We start from the raw sequence: 18,448 nt of genomic DNA on the forward strand, positions 1-18,448 counted from the left end.
TAAGCAATTTTCTAGATACAAGGACATATAAGGATTGGGCTAAGTCACTTCAGTTTCTTTGTGGCCCCATGGATTGTAGCCCGCCAGGCTCCTCTGTCCATGGGATTTTCCAGGTAAAAATACTGGAGTGAGTTGCCATTTCCTCCTCCGGGGGAGCCTTCCCAACCCAGGGACCGAATCCACATCTCTTAGTTCTCCTGCATTGGCAGTCAGGTTCTTTACCACTAGAGCCTCCTGGGGAGCCCCGATATAAGGACTAGGTTCATAAAAATCTTTACCTGAAAATACCTATCTGAAGACCTGTTCCCAGAGCACCTCATTCATGGTCTCCACCCTGAACTCCCTTCAGGGGGAGATGAGGATCAGCAGCTGCAGCCGTACATAATTGAAACCTTGTAGAGGTAGAAGGTAAGTGCCCATCGCAAGTGACAATTTGTAGTTGACAGACCCTCACCTAACAACATAAACAAGAATTAACTTAGAAAGCACAGATAGGAAGGTAAGGGTTGAAACTATAAAACTCTGAGAAGGCAGGACAGAAATGTCATTGAATTTGGCAGTGCGACACCAAAGGCAGCAAAAGAAAGACAATGAATCTATTCAAAATTAGAAACTTCTGTGCATCAGAGGACACTGAACAGAGTAGAAAGGCAGCCTGCAGAATGGCAGAAATGCTTCTAATCATATATCTAAGAAGGGGTTAATATATAGAATATATAGAGAAGGTCTATTAAAACAACTCAACAACATACAAGACAAATGATCCGAGTACAAAATGGACAAAGAGCTTCAACAGAGGTTTTCCCAAGGTAGATAGGCAAATGGTTACAACATAATTATGTATCTCAACATAATTATGCTATGTGAAAGAAATCAGAGAAAAAAGTATATAATACATATGTCAGTCCATTTATGTAAGCTTTTAAGAGATGCAAACATCTGTACTGACACAATGCAGCCCAATGGCTTCCTGAAAATGGAGGAGTATGGAAAGAAGAGAGCGATTACAAAGGGGCACATTGAAGGTTTTAGGAGTGATGGGTATATTCATTATCCTGATTTTGGTTTCACAGGTGTATGTGCTATGTGCTTAGTTGCTCAGTCATGTCTGACTCTTTGCAACCCCATGGACCATAGCCCTCCAGGCTCCTCTGTCCATGGGGATTCTCTAGGCAAGAATACTGGAGTGGATTGCCATGCCCTCCTCAGGGGATCTCCCCAACCCAGGATCAAACCCAGGTCTCCTGCATTGCAGGCAGATTCTTTACCACCCAAGCCAACCAGGCTATGTCAAAACTTACTAACTCAAAAAATTTAAATATGTGCAGTTTATTATATGTCAATTATACTTTGAGGAAGCTTTAATAAAAATTTTAAAAGAAAATGACTCCTGTGGGATAAAAGAAAAAAAAAAAACAGTTTTTTTTTTTTCCTCCCTAGAGAGGTTCAGTTCAGTTCAGTTCAGTCACTCAGTCGTGTCTGACTCTTTGTGACCCCTTCGACTGCAGCACACCAGGCTTCCCTGTTCATCATCAATTCCTGGAGCTTGCTCAGACTCATGTCCATCGAGTCAGTGATGCCATCCAACCATCTCATCCTCTGTCATCCCCTTCTCCTCCTGCCTTCAATCTTTCCCAGCATTAGGGTCTTTTCCAATGCGTAAGTTCGTCACATTGGGTGGCCAAATTATTAGAGTTTCAGCTTCAGCATCATCCTTCTAATGAATATTCAGGACTGATTTCCTTTAGGATTGACTGGTTTGATCTCCTTGCACTCCAAGGGACTCTCAAGAGTCTTCTTCAACGCCACAGTTCAAAAGCATCAATTCTTTGGTGCTCAGCTTTCTTTATAGTCCAACTCTCACAGCCATACATGACTACTGGAAAAACCATATGTTTGACTAGATGAACCCTTGTTGGCAAGGGTTTTTAATATGCTGTGTAGGTTGGTCATAGTTTTTCTCCCAAGAAGCAAGCGTTTTTTAATTTCATGGCTGCAGTTACCACCTGTAGTGATTTTGGAACCCAAGAAAATAAAGTCTGTCACTGTTTTCATTGTTTCCCCATTTATTTGCCATGAAGTGATGGGACCAGATGACATGATCTTGAGTTTCAAGCCAGCTTTTTCACTCTCCTCTTTCACTTTCATCAAGAGGCTCTTTAGTTCCTCTTCACTTTCTGCCATAAGGGTGGTGTCATCTGCATATCTGGGGTTATTGATATTTCTCCTGGAAATCATGATTCCAGCTTGTGCTTCATCCAGCCCAGCATTTCTCATGATGCATTCTGCATATAAGTTAAATAAGCAGGGTGACAATATACAGACTTGACATACTCCTTTCCCAATTTGGAACCAGTCTGTTGTTCCATGTCCAGTTCTTACTGCTACTTCTTGAGCTGTATACAGATTTCTCAGGAGGAAGGTAAGGTGGTTTGGTATTCCCACCTCTTTAAGAATTTTCCACAGTTTGGTGTGATCCACACAGTCAAAGGCTTTGGTGTAGTCAATAAAGCAGAAGTAGATGTTTTCCTGGAACTCTCTTGCTTTTTCTATGATCCAGTGGATGTTGGCAGTTTGATCTCTGGTTCCTCTGCCTTTTGTAAATCCACCTTGAACACTTGGAAGTTCATGGTTCACATACTGTTGAAGCCTGGCTTGGAGAATTTTAAGCATTACTTTACTAGCGTGTGAGATGAGTGCCATTGTGCAGTAGTTTGAACATTCTTTGGCATTGCCTTTCTTTGGGATTGGAATGAAAACTGACCTTTTCCAGTCCTGTGGCCACTGCTGAGCTTTCCAAATTTGCTGGTATATTAAATGTAACACTTTTACAGTATCATCTTTTAGGATTTGAAACAGCTCAACTGGAATTCCATCACCCCCACTAGCTTTGTTGGTAGTGATACTTCCTAAGGGCCACTTGACTTTGTATTCTAGGATGTTTGACTCTAGGTCAGTGATCACACCATTGTGGTTATCTGGGTCATGAAGATCTTTTTTGTATAGTTTTTCTGTGTATTCTTGCCACCTCTTCTTAGTATCTTGTGCTTCTGTTAGGTCCATACAATTTCTGTCCTTTATTGAGCCCATCTTTGCATGAAATGTTCCCTTGGCATCTCTAATTTTCTTGAAGAGATCTCTAGTCTTTCCCATTCTGTTGTTTTCCTCTATTTCTTTGCATTGATCGCTGAGGAAGGCTTTCTTATCTCTCCTTGCTATTCTTTGGAACTCTGCATTCAAATGGGTATATCTTCCCTTTTCTCCTTTGCCTTTCACTTCTCTTCTTTTCTCAGCTATTTGTAAGGCCTCCTCAGACAACCATTTTGCCTTTTTGCATTTCTTTTTCTTGGGGATGGTCTTGATCACTGCTTCCTCTACAATGTCAGAAAGCTCCATCCATAGTTCTTCAGGCACTCTGTCTATCAGATCTAACCCCTTGAATCTGTTTGTCTGTTGAATCCAGAGAGGTATTTATTTATTAATTTGGCTGTACGTGGTCTAGTTGCAGCATGTGGAATTTTCAGTTGTGGCATGTGGGATCTAGTGCTCTTACTAGGGACCGAACCTGGCTCCCCCGCATTAGGAGCATGGGGACTTAACCTCTGGACCACCAGGGAGCTTTACTGAGCTTGTATTCTACAGTTTTGTTAAATTCAGCTATTTAATAGTTTTTGTAAACTCTCTAAGACTTCATATATACACAATTATGTCTCCTGTGAAAAAAGACAGTGTAATATCGTTCTAATCTTTATGGCTTTATTCATTTATTTTTCCTGCCCCTTGCCCTAGATAGAATTTCCATTATTATGCTGAAGTGAAGTGGTAAGTGAGAATTCTTGCCTTGCTCTTGATCTTAGGGGAAAGTATTCAGTCTTATACCTTAAAATATGATGTTAACTGTAGATTTTCTGTCGATTCCCTCTATGAGGCTGCTTTTCCTGATTTTTTTTTAAAAAAATGCACAAGTAGTTATTGCATTTTGTCAAATTTTTTTTCTCCATTGATTGATATGATTATATGATTACCCTCCTCTTTTCTTGTGTGAATGCAGTGATTTGTTTTCTTAATATTCCTAGGAAAAACTCCACTTGTTCATCATCCTTAAAATATGTTGGTGGGTTCAGCTAGCTTTATAAATGAGCTGAAAAATACATTCATCTCCTCTATTTTCTGAAATCGTTTGTGTAAAGATTTGATAGAATCTACCAGGGAAGCCATCTAGTCCTGGAGCTTTCTTTTTAGGAAGGTTTTAAATTATAAAAATGAAAAAAAAAAAAAGGACATAAGTATATTCAAGTTTTCTATTTCTTCTCAGTTAGTTATGATTTGAATCTTCTGAGGAATTTGCTATTTAATCTAAGTTGTTGAATTTATTGCCATGGAGTTTTTCATAACTTTATTATCTTTCTGTGTCTGTAGCACCTATAGTTGTATCTCCTTGATGTTTTATCTTCTTTCCTCTTTTTGTTTTGGTTAATCTAGCTAGGGGCTTATTGACTTTCAAAATCTTTTAAAGGAATAAACTTTTAGTTTTATTTATTTTCTCTGTTGTTTGCTTTCTGTTTCTATTGGTTTCACTTTTACATTTATTCATTTGTTGTTGTTTTTTTTTTTTTTTTCAGTATCATTGACATAAAGTGAAAGTGAAAGCTGCTTAGTCGTATCCAACTCTTTGCAACCCCATGGACTCTACTGTCCATGAAATTCTCCAGGCCAGAATACTGGAGTGGGTAGCTGTTCCCTTCTCCAGGGAATCTTCCCAACCCAGGGATCGAACCCAGGTCTCCTGCATTGCAGGCAGATTCTTTACCAGCTGAGCCACTAGAAGCCCAGGAATACTGGAGTGGGTAACCTATCTCTTCTCCAGCCAATCTTCCTGACCCAGGAATCGAACCAGGGTCTCCTGCATTGCAGGTGGATTCTTTACCAGCTGAGCTACCAGGGAAATATTATATTAGTTTTAGGTGTATGATACAATGATTCGATATTTGTATATATTGCACAATGATTTCCATAATGAGTCTAGCTGACATCTGTCACCATTGTTGTTGTTTAGTCACTGTCATGTCTGACTCTTTTGCAACCACATGGACTGTAGCCCGCCAGGCTCCTTTGTCCATGGGTTTTTCCAGGCAAGAATACTGGAATGGGTTGCCGTTTTTCTTCTCCAGGGGGTCTTACAGATGCAGGAATCAAACCCAAGTCTCCCGCATTGCAGGCAGATTCTTTACCATCTGAGCCACCAGGGAAGCCCATCAATCATTGTAGCTCAGCTAAAATCCTAAATAATTGTAGACTCAAAATGCTATGCCATTTATTTAATTGTTCAGCTCTACCCATTTCTTTTCCATCTTGCAAGTTACGGGCTCCTGGCCTGCTTTTCTTTCCCTCCTTCTCCTGCTAACTAAAGAAGTCCTAGTGAAAGTGAAAGTGATAGTCGCTCAGCCATGTCTGACACGGCTGCATGGGCTGTAGCCTGCCATGCTCCTCTGTCCGTGGTATACTCCAGGCAAGAATACTGGAGAGGGTAGCCATTCCCTTCTCCAGGGGATCTTTCTGACCGAGGGATCGAACCCGTGCCTCTTGCATTGCAGACAGATCCTTGACCATCTGAGCTATAGAATGACAGGATCTTATGAAATATTGGCAAAAAAAAAAAAAAAATCTCAACAAAGTGAGAAGGAAATGTTGCCTCCTTCACAAAAGCTGCATAAAAGTATCATTAAGTGTGATGAATGGGAGATTAGGGTTGACATACATATACTACCATGTGTAAAGTAGATAGCCAGTGGAAACATGCTGGAAAGCAAAAGAAGCTCAGCTTATTACTGAAAGTGTTGTCTGACCGCTCACCACTCCAAAGCCCCTGAAGAGGAGAGGTTGCTGGAAAGGAAAGCTTGCTTTATTTTGGATGCTGGCCACCAGGAGGGAGGGCAGATGTTGGGCAAAGACTGACTTGCCAGCCTCTGGGAAGACTGGTAGTGATAACTCCACTAAACATTGTGATCGCACTAAATGCCATTAGGTTGTGCATTTTAAAAATTTTACATTATATATGTTTTCCACAATAAGAAACAAATACATACAAATAAAATAGAATAAAATCTTCCCTCAAAGGATGAAGATTGATAGTACTCACTGTATCAAATAAAATGTGCCATTGGATTTGAGGGGAATTCTAAAAGATAAACCCAAAAATGTTTTAGGCAGTCACAGTAAATATTTGGGAAAATGTCAAGTTGCAATGTTGAAAGCCAGCTCTCACTTAGATATATCCTCTGGCTTGAGAAAAACTAAAGCAAAAGCAAACAAAGCTAAAATCACTGCAAGTCTTCCCACAAACAGCTAAAGCACTGCATGTACAATCGTGATTGACACATTCATAGTCAGGTGGATCAGAGTCCCAAGAGGACTTTTCAGCGCACAGGGCTTCCTGGGCAGCAGTCTACAACCGTTTTTGCATGTATCTCCACAGAAAGGCCTGGGGTGGGATTCATGACTCACCCCTACCCTGACCCCCTGCCGCCAAGCCCCCAGGGCAAATATGGGTCCCTCCTAAGAGGAAACGTAAGAATGAAATCTTACATTGTCATTAATTTAGTGCCTATCAGTCTCTGAAGGGAAGTGAGGTGAAAGTCGCTCAGTCATGTCCGACTCTTTGTGACCCCATGGACCATGGAATTCTCCAGACCAGAATACTGGAGTGGGGAGCCTATCCCTTCTCCAGGGGATCTTCCCAACCCAGGGATGGAAGTCAGGTCTCCCGCATTGCAGGCAGATTCTTTGCCAGCTGAGCCACAAGGAAAGCCCCTATCAGTGTCTACATGACTGATAAAATCAAGGTAGTCTCACTTTACTCCTTCAGAGAACTCAGAGATAGTTACAGCTGTGACCTCAATTGTTGCCCTTCTCTATTCTCCTTCCTGCTGTCTAGAAATCAAATCACCTCCTGAAAATTCATCATATCCCATCAGGTGTAGATTAAAAGCTTTGTGTCTGAAAGCTTCCACTGGAAAACTGGAGAAGGTTGTGACTGGCTTTAGAATGAGACGAAACGGTGTCTACCGTGTTTTCTGAAGACGGGCTGCTCTCCGTGTGGGCGCTCCTGTGAAGTTCTGTGTCACCCACACTACCCATTAAATGTTCCCAGCAGTCACATATCTGATCTGGAGGAAATGTAGCTGGTGCTGTGTTTATTCCTGCTACCCTCTGTCTTGAAGCAAAATGCCATTGCTTCAGGCAATCCGGAGTGATACACATCAGCTGGGAAGAAGTCTTTGTTTAGAGAATTTATCACAGAATGAATTTCTGAAGACCAATTATTAAGAAAATGGAAGCACTGTTTATAAGATGTACCACTGGTGCAAGTAGATATTTCTAATAATGAATTTCTGATGCATTCATAAGTAGCATCATTTCTATTATGGTCTCCGATACATATTTGTAAATGATACACTGATTATTCCACTTTGGATGCCCACCAATCGTGTGCATTCATAAAACAGATTTCTGCGCTGTTAAGGAGACAAAATATAGGCTGAGGATTTGATACAGTGCTAATAAAATTAAAAAAATTTAAAAACCTGCCAAATGGGTAAGATGTTTGCCCTATATTAGTGACTATCATTTTGATGTGAAACCCGCTTTAATGAATACCTGACAAAGAAACCTTTTAAAGGCATGATTATCTTTGACATGAATATATTCAGCTACTGTTTATACAATGAAATCTTAACTAGTTGGTAAAAATGGCACAATATTACGACGAGTACAGGTGAGTATAGAAAACACTACATAAAGAATATGCAAAGGCTGCCTGGAGAGTTAATGATTCAGTCTTTTATCCTAGTTTGTGCTTCAGTAACGACTTGCTCTGAGAAAAGCTTATGTTTAAGGTGTTGTGGGTGCTGTCTGTACATTTGAATTATACCTAGGGCCTCATCAATGCTATGTATAAATTACCTAAATTACCAAAGCAAGAAACCTTTATGTTTGCACATTGCTTTCAGATACAAGGCAAGATAATTATAATTTGTGACCCAGTAACTGTATTTCATGTCTTAAACTTGAAAAATAAGGTAAAAAATGGAAAGTACTTGAGAATGAAGGTAATGACACTTAAAAATGATGACTTCATTGCATTTTTTCACTTTTACATGATGTTAAAGCAAAGGTAAATTGTTTTATTACACTGTGCTCTGATTATATTCAGAGAGGAGAAATAAAAACTATAAATGGTTATAAAATGTGGGCCATTGTGACAGGTTAAATTTTTATTAGACTAAAGGAAAGAAGGTTAGGTTTTGAATTTGTGAGTCCACAACTAAAGAAAAGATATGTAAACAGGCAATCTAATCTCTTCATTGTTCTTCATTTCCATGGAAGACAGCAGTTAAACATTAAATTAGTTAGGTAATGTTCTCAGCAGTGTGACTAAAAATGAGAGTGAAAGTCGCTCAGTTGTGTCCAACTCTTTGAGACCCCTTGGACAGCAGCCTTCCATGCTCCTATGTCCATGGAATTCTTCAGGCAAGAAAACTGGAGTAGTAGCCTTTCCCTCCTCCAGGGGGGATCTTCTCAACCCAGGGATCAAGCCTAGGTCTCCCACACTGCAGGTGGATTCTTTACCAACTGAGCCACCAGCCACCCATAATGAAAGAAAATATAACAAATACTTCTCTTCGGTGACTTTGAACAAAGAGGCCATGCACCATAGGTAAAAATTTCCCTGGTGGCTGAGGTTGAATGATCATATTTCTTGCTGATCATACAGTTCTATGGAAATCTATTCTCTAACACAACGTGTTGTCTTCGGTTCAGTTCACTCGCTCAGTCATGTCTGATTCTTTGCGACCCCATGGATTGCAGCATGCCGGGCTTCCCTGTCCATTACCAACTCCTGGAGCTTGCTCAAACTCATGTCCATCGAGTCAGTGATGCCATCCAACCATCTCATCCTCTGTCATCCCCTTCTTCTCCTGCCTTCAATCTTCCCCAGCATTAGGGTCTTTTCCAATGCGTCAGTTCATCACATTGGGTGGCCAAAGTATTGGAGTTTCAGCTTCAGCATCAGTCCTACCAATGAATATTCAGGACTGATTTCCTTAAGGATGGACTGGTTTAATCTCCTTGCAGTATGAAAAGGCAAAAAGATAGGACACTGAAAGATGAACTCCCCAGGTCAGTAGGTGCCCAATATGCTATTGGATATCGGTGGAGAAATAACTCCAGAAAGAATGAAGTGATGGAGTCAAAGCAAAAACAACACCCAGTTATGGATGTGAGTGGTGATGGAAGTAAAGATTGATGCTGTAAAGGAACCTGGAATGTTAGGTCCATGAATCAAAGCAACCTGGAAGCGGTCAAACAGGAGATGGCAAGAGCGAACATTGACATTTTAGGAATCAGTGAACTAAAATGGAGTGGAATGGGTGAATTTAACTCAGATGACCAATGTATCTACTTCTGTGGGCAAGATTCCCTTAGAGGAAATGGAGTAGCCATCATAGTCAACCAGAGTCTGAAATGCAGTACTTGGATGCAATCTCAAAAATAACAGAATGATCTCTGTTCGTTTCCAAGGCAAACCATTCAATATCACAGTAATCCAAATCTATGCCCCAACGAGTAATGCTGAAGAAGCTAAAGTTGAATGGTTCAGTGAAGACCTACAAGACCTTCTGGGACTAACACCCAAGAATGTTGTCCTTTTCATTATAGGGGACTGGAATGCAAAAGCAGGAAGTCAAGAGATACCTGGAGTAATGGGCACATTTGGCCTTGGAGTACAAAATGAAGCAGGTCAAAGGTTAACAGTTTTACCAAGAGAACAGTGTCCTAGGCAGGTGGAAATGTCTTTGTGTTGAGTGTAAATTAAATGTTTCTGGCATTGAACGTCACTAATTTAGGAAGTTCTCACTGGTCATTAGCGAAGTCCAGGTAAGGACTGTGCATTCTCATGTCTCCTAGTTAATCGTAGAGGAGGGCATCAGAGAGAAGTTGGGAAATGTTAGCAAAAGGATTGGAGAATAGATAAGGACATTAAATAAAACTATTTTAGGGCAATGATTTTCAATATTGGCTGCAATTACAAACATTTGGAGAAGATTAAAAAAAAATACCGATGACTGAGTCCTGCTGGCTTGGGGTAGGACCCTGGCCTAGGTTTTTTTGCAGCCACGTGTGAGAACAACCATTTAGGAATTTTTGTTGTTATTGTTGTTCAGTTGCTCAGTTGTGTCCAACTCTTTGTGACTCCATGGAGTTGATTCCTTTAGAATTGACTAGTTTGATCTCCTTGCAGTCCAAGGGACTCTCAAGAGTCTTCTCCAACACCACAGTTTGAAAGCATCAATTCTTCAGTGCTCAGCCTTCTTTATGGATCCAGCTCTCACATTAGGACTTTTAAGGATATTTGAAGCTCATAAAATTAAGCAAACTATGGTAAAAAAAAAAAAAATCTCTACATCAAATATTGTTTCGGCGTATTTGTTAAACATAAAATACAAATAAGTACTCTCTACTGCCTTCCTAGCCATGGATCCATGAGTGGTATGATTTAATAGAGGCTTATGATGTGGTAGTAAGAAGAGCAATGGATCAGAACAGGTACAGCCTGGCCCTGGCTCCTGTTGGTGAAGTGTGTGACGCTGGGCAAGTAACTTTTTTCCCTCGGGACTTTAACTGCTTCCTTCGTAAACTAAGGGAACTACATGGCCTTCAGATCTCTTCTGGTTTCCTGATTCTCCAACAATACGTGATGATTGGGCAGCTTTTTGTAGGAATCTGTGCTTAAGACATATTTTCCATTTGAAAGTTACAGTGACAGCCTTATAATAAAGAGTTATCTTACTAATTCTATTTCAGTATATTTCTAATAACCAACTTTTTAAATTGAGGCATGGTTGACCTCAATATTATTTTAGTTTCAGGTGTACAACAGAGTAGTTCAAAATTTTTATAGATTATGCTCCATTTAAAGTTATTATAAAATATTAGCTATGTTCTCTGTGCAGTACAGTGAATCCTTGTTCTTACTGATTTTATATATTGTAGTTTGTACCTCTTTCCCCTACACTTGTCTTGCCACTTCTTTCTCACCGCTGGTAAGCACTAGTTGGTTCTCTATATCTGTGAGTCTGTTTCTGTTTTGTTATATTCATTCATTTGTTTTATTTTTTAGATTCCACATGCAAGTGGTGACATACAGGTGACATACAAGTGGTGGTATTTGTCCCTCTCTGTCTAATTTATTTCACCAGACATAATACCCTCCAGGTCCATTCATGTTGTTGCAAGTGGCAAAATTTCATTCTTTTTATGGCTAAGTAGTATTTCATTCCGTTTTGTGTGTGTGTGTTCGTGTATTACATCTTCTTCATTCAGTCATCTGTTGATGGATACTTAGGTTGCTTTCATATCTTGGTTATTGTAAATAATGCTGTTATGAACACAGGGGTACATGTATCTTTTAAATTGTTTTTGTTTTCTTTGGATATATACTCAGGAATGGAATTGCTGGATCATATGGTAATTCTATTTTTAGTCTTTTAAGGAACTTTTTGGTACTGTTTTCCATATTAACTGCACCAATTTGGATTCCTACTAACAGGGTACAAGGGCTTGCTTTTCTCCACATCCTCACCAACACTTGTTATTTGTGGTCTTTTAGATATTCTGATAAGTGTGAGGTGATATATCATTGTGATTTTGATTTGCATTTCTCTAGTGATTAGCATTGTTGAGCATCTTTTCACATGTGTATTGGTCATCTGTATGTATTCTCTGGAAAACTGTTCCTTTAGATATAATGCCCATCTATGTAGGATTGTTTGGGGTTTTTGATATTGAGTTGTACGAGCTGTTGTATATTTTGGATATTAACCTCTTATTGGTCATCATTTGCAAACATTTTCTCCCATTCAGTAGGTTGTCATTTCATTTTGTCAGTGGTTTCCTTTGCTGTGCAAAAGCTTTTACGTTTAATTAGGTCCCACTTGTTTATTTTGCTTTGTTTACTTTGCCTCAGGAAACAGATCTAGAAAATATTGCTATGATTTATGTCAAAGAGTGTTCTGCCTGTGTTTTCTTCTATGAGTTTTTCAGTTTCTGGTTTCAAAACCAGTTTTAAATGACCATTGACATAAGTCATCTCATCAAGCTGAAGAAAATATTGTGACAGACTTTATGCATGTGTAACTCAGCAGATATCTTTGAACACCTACTATGTTCCAAACACTATTCTAGAAATTGTGATGATGTAAAGATTTAAGGGGAAAAACCCACAGTCCTTATTATCAGTAAGTCGATGGTTTTGTAGAAAAGGCAAAGTGAATTTGAAGAGTGCAATTCAAACTTTTTAACCTTTAAAAAGCACATGCTTTTCTATCAATATTTCCCCCAAACAATAGCAATAGCCCTCAGAGGGAACTGTGGGAAATCTGTTCTTTTCCCAGATTTCCTTCCCTAATAAGTTCTGTGACTCTCCAAAGAGCACTTTCATGTTCCCTAGTCTATCTAGATGATCTCTGACCAATTGATTAGACATCCTGATCTACACGCTACAGCTCCATACTCCACAGTTTATTTTTGATGACCTATAAATGCCTTTCAGGGCTGCTGTTCTTCGCTGCTCACACTAGATACATGCACCCAGTTCTTCCTTAATTCCCTAGAGCACAGCCAAGTCTACTGAAATACTCAACCCTTCACTGACAGGTTAGGGATAATTCAAGCACAACACAGAAAGTGCCTTATAATTCAGCTGCCACTAAAAGTGACTCTCTGCTCTTAGCATCTTCCATCGATATTAAATATTGCATATAAAATATATAAAATTGATATTGTATGTCAGAGTGTTTCATGTGGCAGCTCACCCCAGGCATCTCTGCACAGTGCAGTTTGTACACTTCCCTCTCCTTTGTCTACAACTGGGAAGAGATCTGCCAGTCCATGCCCAAGCCTGCCTCATCACTTACCCCGGGATGATTGACAGTGGAAACACCCAGTTCCTTCACCCTCACCGAACAAGTTCTCTTTAGCCTTAGGGCAACAGACAAGACAATGCAATGGTTTAAAAGACATACTTCAAAGTCTGGGTTATTCAATTTAAAAAAAACCCATGGTTTCAGCCATAAGGCCATTTCAGATCTTTACTCCAACGTGATATTGAGTGAAGGCCTGATATGGACTGTTCTAAATCAATCCATGAAAAAGTTCTTGTATAAAACATATACATATCTCCTGGGTCAGGGGTGGGTTGGGTTTCAGGGTCAAGATTGAATACATAGTTAGAAAAAAAAATTATTATCTGTCTCTTCAAGGACATGTTTATGCTAAAGACAACAAAATGTACAGCCATCCATGGCTCATTTCACATCTCTGTCTGAAGTACTAGCTTTCAGATTAAAGATGACTTAACATTTTTTCTCCAAGAACAATAGGTGGTTATTCTGTTTATGAAACCATTCTAGTGATTTTCCTGAAGCAGAAGAGTTGACTTCAACGGTGAAAGAATGTTTCCACTACTGATATATTTTAAATGATCTTTCCAGTTTAGAAAAAACCAAACTTGATTCCATTTAATACACTATTAAAAGGGTAAGAAAGACCTCTGTTTAGACTGGAGACAGTGGGAATAAGGACAGAGGAACCACCCAGGGCAGGGAATGACTGAAGAGTGTGCTGAAGTTTGGGTAGGAGCCAGTGAGCTGAGGCAGGGATGTCAGGAGAGCGTGATTCGGACACAAGGAGCAGCATTTGTGAAATCTTAGAGACCAGAGAGGAGGGTGCCTTCAAGAGGGTATGACATTTTGGGTGGGAGGTCATGGAGGGGATGACATTTTGGGTGGGCATTTGCACCTATATTGTGACTGTCAAAGTACCAAGTCATTAAACTTTGATTTCTGAAAATACTTAGGTAATTTGTAAAACAGACACTCTCACTTCCTCTCTTTTTTTAAAAAATAATTTTATTTATTTATTTTATTTCTGGCTGTGCTGGGCCTTTGTTGCTGCGAGGACCTTTCTCTGGTTGTAAGGGCTATTCTCTAGGTGTGGTGCAAGCTTTTCATTGCAGCAGCTTCTCTTAGGGCAGAGCGCGGGCTCTAGAGAGCACAGGCTTCGGCAGTCGCAGCTCGAGAGATCAGTGGTTGTAGATCCCGGGCTCTGGAGCATAGTCTAGGAGTTGTGTCACATGGGCTTGGTTGCTCCACAGCATGTGGAGCATGGATCAGGGGTTGAACCTGTGTCTCCTGCATTGACAGGAGGATTCTTCACCAGTGAGTCACCAGGGGAGCCCCTCACTCCCTCTCTTATTCTCAAAGAGGGGAGGAGGCACCAGTGAGAGATGGTTAGATTGAAACTACAATCAACTGTTGCAGATTCTATCAAAGACTATGTAGTTTGTAAACTATGTCCAAATGGATATAAAAAAAATCTTATTCCTTGAGGTTTTATCATAGAAGCTTCTTTGTACCTAATACTGGACATGTAGGTATTCTATATGCTTTGAAGGAATGAATGAATGCATCATTATGGGGAAGTTATGATGGATTTTAATACAATTCCTTAAATAACTGTCTCATTTCTAATCCTTCCATCCCCAAATTAGAGATTCAACTACCTTAACTAGATAATCTCACAATGTCTCATTTTAGCATCATAAAGACTGCTTGAAGTATGTAGCAATTTTCATTTTATAGATGCAGAAACCTGAGTAAGTGATCCAAGGTCACAGATTAGAAATTTTTTAAAAAGTGTGTTTTGAATCCAGCTCTATTTGTTCTAGTTCATTCACTCAATTACCATCCACTGAAGTATATCTACAATTTTTTTCTGTTGAAACCTCAATCAAAACAATCCACTGTTGAAACACTAAGACCACAGAAGGACAAGTACTTAGAAATAGATGTTATTGTTGACTAGAATGATTTTGTGAACTACATGAAAAGTTCCCAATATCTGTTACAAATGAAGAGTTTGGAGGGATTCTGGATGAGCAACTGTATTCTATGCCAAACTGCTCTACTCTGAGATATAAAGAAAGATTGATTGCCTTGTGACCTCAACCTCTGAAAAGGTTATGATGCCTCCGCCTCCCCTCAACCTCTCATATCTGTTTCAAAAAACTTCTAAGTCTGATTTATAAATTCGGTGTAATATAGTTCATTAAATCTACTTCTCTCTCCTAATGATTGCTTATCTGCTGTTTTAACTTTTTGTGGTACCCTAAGCACATACCTAAATTTGCTTAATCCAGTCTGGGATACCAGATGCATTTGTACTTTTTTTTTTCAGGCATTATGCCCTACTTGTATTGTTGTTGTTTAGTCACTAAGTCATGTCTGATTCTTTTTTGACCCCATGGACTATAGACTGCCAGGCTCCTCTGTCCATGAGATTCTCCAGGCAAGAATACTGGAGCAGGTTGCCATCTCCTTCTCCAAGAGATCTTCCCAACCCAGGGATCGAACCATGTCTCCTGCATTGGCAGGCGGGTTCTTTACCACTGAGTCCACAGGGAAGCCCTACTTTATACTTGTTGATTAATTTGGAAACCAGGGATCAGTTGATAAGCTAATCTACTGGATAAAGGCTATAATTCTATTCTCAAATGGAGAGGAAATTATGATCTCCTAGGCTTCAAAGAGAGTAATATTGATAGAAGCAACAGAAGCTTCCTTGTTCCTGCTCCAGGTCAGTGAAATGGTTGATGTGTTATGATATATAACTCACTGAGCCACTAGTGTACCATAGAAGTCTTGCTCAAAAATTATGGCCTGTGTATTTTGGTATAGGAAATTTTGACATTTTTGAAGATAAAATATCTGAAAAGGTTCTTGCTGCCCCAGTGAACTAGAAATTAACATTTTTAAAATAATGTCCTTGCTATTTTGAAACCTGAGCCTCTTTGGAAGATGAAAGGAACAAAAGTATCCACCAAACTGAGAAGGCATTGAAAGACCAAAAAAATGAGGCAGACAGCTCCATATAATCAATGGATCAAGTTTGTTATAGGGTAACTTACTCACAAAGGCTTCCCTGGTTCAACAGTAAAGAATCCATCTGCCAATGCAGGAGACACGGGTTCAATCCCTGGAGAAGGAAATGGCTACTGACTCCAGTATTCTTGCCTGGAAAATCCCATGGACAGAGGAGTCTGGCAGTCTACAGTCTATGGGGTTGCAAAATAGTTAGCTAGGACTTGGTAACTAAAAAAACAATAACTTACAAGGTGGGATTTGGATCGGGTGGACAATGATCTGGAAGCATTTGCAGCTGCACTCCTCACCCCTGAGGGCCAGTTGGATAATTTTATAGTTAACCTAGGGTGTAGAAGTAGGTGCTTGGAGGCTGGACATGCATTCCTAAGTCACGGTTTATGAATGGGCTACTAGTCTCATGGGTACCAGGAATACGTTAACAAAGGTTTTCATCATTGTTTTGGAACTAATAGATCATAGAGGCCACCTGGTCCTAATGATTGTTAAACAATATCTGTTTACTGCCAAGCCCTTGCCTACAGAGGAGTGATTTCCCACACAATACAGTCCTGGGTAGGAAGGACAGGAGAAACTGTAAAGACTCAAGGTTGTGTCAGTTATACTAGCAGCCATACAAGCCTTCATTAATTATTTTTAAATCAGTGGTGGGAACTGTATAATCTCATAATTGTAACCTACCAATAAAGCTCTCTAGTTCTAAAGGAAACATTACAAGCAATTTGAAATATATAATTAATTAGCAATTAACTAGAAAAGCTGTTAGACAACTAATACTCTGTTGTATATCTAAAGATATAGATAATACTCTATTGGATAGATCTTGAGTTATAAATTAAGCCTTGTGTTAAATTTCTTTTCTTTCTTGAGGGTAAGGGGAAACTAGACCACAAAAGTATATTTAAATATCCAAATCATTATATTGTGGAGGCAAAGAATCCAGACACTTTCCTAACATTGTACAGTGCAAAATTTAGTTTGAAATATCCTGAACTCTTTGGATATCCCAACTCTGCCATTTTCTGCTTATGTGACCTTGGTAAGTCACTTCACTAAACCTGTTTCTCTCTCTGTAAAACAGAGTACCTACTAATAGTATCTACTTCTAGGGCTCTTTCTAAGGGCAAAATAAGAAACAGTCAACTGCATAGCATAATACTAGAATTTTAGGACATTGGATTGTATATATCCAATAACATAAATACTATTAGAATTATTATATTAAAAGCATTTTACAGTTCATAGCACTAGCTGTTCTAATCAGAACCATTTATCAAAATTGAGAGTCAGGTAAGATCTGTCTTCCTCCACAGTATCAAAGGCAATGGCCTCCCTCCACAGATGCCCCACGAAAGACTAACGTCTGATGTCTATAGTCAGAGATGACTATGGCTAGCTAGAAATGCTTGAGTCTGTGTCTTTCCTGCTAGATACTAGATTATAAATTCTGGAGGGTAGGGATCATATATTTTGAATTGAATTTTATTTTTATTCATTTATTTATTTTGGCGGTGCCGTGCAGCATGTGGGATCTTAGTTCCCCAATCAGGAATCGAGCTTGTGCCCCTACAGTGGAAACTCTTGAGTCCAAATCACTGGACAACTGGAAAGTCCTGAACTGAATCTTAACCACATCCCCAGCTGTGATTACACTGCCTGCATATAGTTATATGATCGGCAAAGATACAGTTTCATTCAACAGTCCACCCCTTCAGTCTTGAGCTGTACAATGGAATAACTGGGAGGGACCGTTTACCTGACCTGTCTGAAGTTGGGGGTTCAGCCCCCGAGGATGAATGCTAACAGGGGTCCTTTATGGAGCTGCAAGGGCTACAGGGTGAGAACCTTCGAGGGGTGGGAGGAGGACCAAGGGGTCTCCAGGAGGAGGGGAGGAGCTGAAACTCCGGATGTTAGCATGTTGGTGCCCTGTGTCTTCCTAGGCACTAGCCACCAGACTCCACTTTGCCCCCAGAGTTTAGTGACTTAAAAAATTACTTTATTACACTCTCAGGTTCTGTGAATCAGGAATTTGGAAAGGGCGTGAGGGACATTCTAAATACAAAAGGGCATTCTCTGCACTACAGTGGCTGGCCTCTCAGCTAGGAAGACTTCGGTGATGAGAAGGGACTTCGGTAGCTGGAATCTAAAACAGCTGGGGCTGGAGGAGCTCTCTCTGTGATCACTCACTCACCTGTCTGGCACCTGGGCTGGGACAACTGATGGGTGGACTCAGCTATGACTATCGTCCAGAACACCTACACATGGCCTTTTAACATGATTTGGGATTTTTACAGCATGGGGACTAGAATCTGAGAGAGAAAGCCCCAAAATGGATAAGAAACAGGTGGAAATTTCATGGCATTTCTCATGGCCTCAGAAATCATAAAACACCATTCTGTTAGCAACAGTGAGCCATGAGGTCAGACCCAAATTCAAGGAAACAAGAT

The sequence above is a fragment of the Odocoileus virginianus genome, chromosome 13 (genome assembly GCF_023699985.2).
Source record: "Odocoileus virginianus isolate 20LAN1187 ecotype Illinois chromosome 13, Ovbor_1.2, whole genome shotgun sequence".
Lineage (NCBI taxonomy): Eukaryota > Metazoa > Chordata > Mammalia > Artiodactyla > Cervidae > Odocoileus > Odocoileus virginianus.